The sequence below is a fragment of the Corvus brachyrhynchos genome, unplaced genomic scaffold (assembly GCF_000691975.1).
Source record: "Corvus brachyrhynchos isolate BGI_N302 unplaced genomic scaffold, ASM69197v1 scaffold18, whole genome shotgun sequence".
NCBI classification, from domain to species: Eukaryota; Metazoa; Chordata; class Aves; order Passeriformes; family Corvidae; genus Corvus; species Corvus brachyrhynchos.
This window is the reverse complement of record NW_008246064.1, coordinates 3,001,533-3,004,964: the sequence shown is the minus strand read 5'-3', so window position 1 is coordinate 3,004,964 and position 3,432 is coordinate 3,001,533.

The window sequence follows — 3,432 nt, the reverse complement described above, 5'->3', positions numbered from 1 at the left end:
CACCCCCCGAACCCAGCCCCGCCCCCTCCGAAACACCCCCGCCCGCCCCCATCCCTCTGCACGCGGGGGAGTCGCCCTCGGGTTCGGGGGGTTCCGAGGGGTTTCTGCCAGCGAGGCTGGAGCATCTGCCAGGAAAATGCGCCGAGACGTAAATGCGGTGGAGCGTGAATGTGTTTGCGAACCGAGGAGCCGCGCCGATCCCAGCAGCCATGGACTCCTGCCTGTAGCTCCTTCCCCCTCCCCTTCCTGCACCTTCCCCCCTCCTTATGCCTCTGCGAAGGGTTTCTCCTTTCCCTCCATCAGAAAAAATCGCCTGTGGCAGGAGCAGGGCTCTGCCTTTCTCTCCATCCCTTCACACGCACTGCAGGCTCCCTCCTGCCTCCCATTCTGTGGTCTCGTTGCTCCCCCACTGCTGCTGGTCCCCATGGAGAGCAGGGGGAGACACACAGCCACGTTTCTTCTCTTCCTTCTCATATATCTTTAACATCCCTCAGATCTTTCCCGGGATGCTGACACCTCTCTGTTTCTGCACCCAAAAGTTTGCAGGCTGAAAGGGTGGGGCAAGGCCTGAACCCCCTCTTCCTTTGTATCTTCCTGCAAATTCCATCACGCAGTAAATCTCCCCTGTTGCGCTGGGGGTGACTGTCCCATTTCATACCCAGGGAAGGATATGGAGATGGTTTTTCAAAGGCTACCCCAGAAGGGGATGGAGTAATGCACTTTCTAGATCCCATCCTGCCCCTTGGGGACCTTTTGGGGGTTACAGAGCAGAGAGCTAACGTGGGCATATATTCAAACAGCCCCTACCAGGTTGCTTATCATGTCTAAAGAGGCACAGAGCTGGAATCAGATTTAAAAGGAGGGGGAAAGCTGGGCCCTGGGCAGCTGTGAGATGTCAGCCAGTGGTGATGGTGTGCCCAGGAGCACTGGTGGTTCAGCCACCTGAGGGGTGTCAAAGATGATGCCAGCAATGGGTCCTCCTGGCAAACCAGAGATCATCTCTGATAGAGTGATCAGAGCAGTCTGGCAGCACCCCAGGACTGAAGAGGATGGGGAAGATGGCGCAGGCACACTGTGGGTTTGTGCCCACAGACCCTCCACTGGCAGAGGATGCACAAAGCCCTTCCACACAGCTCCACGTGGATGTACAGCTTTTTTTTTTTTTTTAGCTCTTATATTAATTTCTTGATTATTCTCAGAAATATTTAGTGTTTCCCACTGAAATCAGCTTGGAGATGGGGTCCAACCAACCCCAGATGTGACCCAGTTCCGGGGGTCCACTTTGCTCACGGTCTCTCATGTCAGCTATAGCTTGGCGCAAAACCCTGCTCGATTTTTCTCCCATCCTGCACAACCTAGCAAGGATCCAGCAATGTGCCCTGGATCTAAGGACTCCAAATCACACTCTCCATCTTCAGCAGTACCATCACAAAAGGGGCAGTTGGGGTTTCCTTGTGGGCTCTCTACCCACCTGCCTTTAACCTTGCTCCAAATAACCTTCCAATTTCTTCAATTTTTTCTTCTTTTATTGCTTTGTTCCTTTGTCTAAAAAAAACCCCAACACAACTTTAGAGGTTCAAGTTGACTGTACAGCCCAAACCTTGTGCTAGCCCAGAGCGTGGGCAGTCAAATACATCATGAAGGATTTATTCACAAGGACAGGTCTTGCTCCATAGGTGCTCTCAGCCAGATGCTTCTTAAAGTCCTTTGTGTGAAGAGCTGCATCCACAGTTAGTTGGGAATGGGCAGGGAGGAGGTCTTTTTGGCCCTCGTGTTGAGGTTGTCCCTTACCAGCTGGTGACAGTGCTGGGAACTGGTCCCAGGCATGTTTTATTTCCAAGGTGAGACATTGCTGGGGTCAGCACCATGTGCGAGGCAGGATTTTATCCAGGGAAAAAGGCTCAAAGCACCAGTCTGGCCCATTTCCATCCTGCAGTGTGCTGCCCTGACGACCAAGCCTCTATCACTGAGGAGGGGAGGAGACCTTCTAGAAGGAGAAAAAAAAAAAGATTTTTGAGAAATGTTGCTACTTAGTACAGGTACCTTCAAGTATAGCATCGGAGAACAGAGCTGCTCCTGGTCACTGGGGTTTCCCATCTCCCAGGGTTCTGCCCATGTTTCCTCTACCATCCCGGCTGGTTGGGATTCCTCATTCCTCCACAAGCTAGTTTCTTCCGACCATGATTCCGCAATCTTAGCTCCATGACAAGCTAGAAGGAGACTGCAGAGCCAGTCCTTACACTTTTATCACCATAGGATTAATTAAAAAAAAAATAAATTCAGAAATAGAAAACAGCTCGGCATTAACCTCATGCTAGAGCAACTTCCAAGCAGGTACGCCAGAGAAATAAAAACAGCAATTTGCAGCTAAATAAAAATAACAGTTAAGCATTTGAAACACAAATGCACCATTCAGGAGCAGCAGATAAATATTCAGACGCGTTCATTAGGAGGTTGAGGCTGTCTCTCAAATAAACAGACAGGTACAAAATAGCAGCCGGAATACTCCAATTACGCCAACATTGCATCAGTGCCGATGCTCCCGGATCTGGGAGTGGGAGGGGAGAAGGGGAGAGGGTGAGGAGGAGGAGGGCAGTGGGGAAAGCATGTGTGGGAAATATATATTTTTTTAAAATTTGCCTTAAATTTTGTTTTATGTAACCAGTGTTTGGATTCTCCTTCACAGAAGGTTTAACTCCCGGGGATGGGAAGTTCTCCTGCGGCACCGTGCTGGTCATGGCTCCTCTGCCTGACGTGGGCTTGGCCTGACTCCCAGGGAAGACCCCCCACACTGGGGAAAGCAGGACTTGGCCTCCTGCCCGCAGCCCTAAACCCACCCTGAGGGTCCCGCAGCGGGTGCTGCCCACCCTACACAGCCCCCGGGCAGTCAGGGACGGCCGTGGATCAGCGCAAAGCAAAACAGCGCCGAGCCCAAAAGCTACAAAGCCTTTAGAGCTCAAATACTGCAGCTGATTGAAAAAACAAAATCCCCCCTCAGCCCCCCGCAATCCCCCTTTGCCCCCTGCGAGTCCCTGCCCCAAGGCTGGGGGCACGCGCTGGGAATGTGGCTCTGGGACAAGGGGACACGGTGCAGAGTCCTGCCGTGGGGCCGTGGGGGTGCTCAGGGACAGCGGGGTGTCCCCACCCAGGGACACCCCCACTTCGGGGGTGACACGTGTCACCTGGGTGCGGACAGGTACCGCCCTGCCCCACGAGACACAACGCGAACCCTGCTGTGGGGCTGCGGTGGGGGTGCTGAGGGACAGTGGGGGGCCCCCAACCCCAAGGACAGTCACGCTTTTGGGGTGTGTGACATGTGTCACCTGGGCGGTGGGTGGGAGCAAGTACCGCCCGGCCCTGTGCACACCGCAGGGGAGCCCAATACCCCCCCAGCACACGCAAACCCTCGTGTGGGCCGGAGGGGCTGCTCAG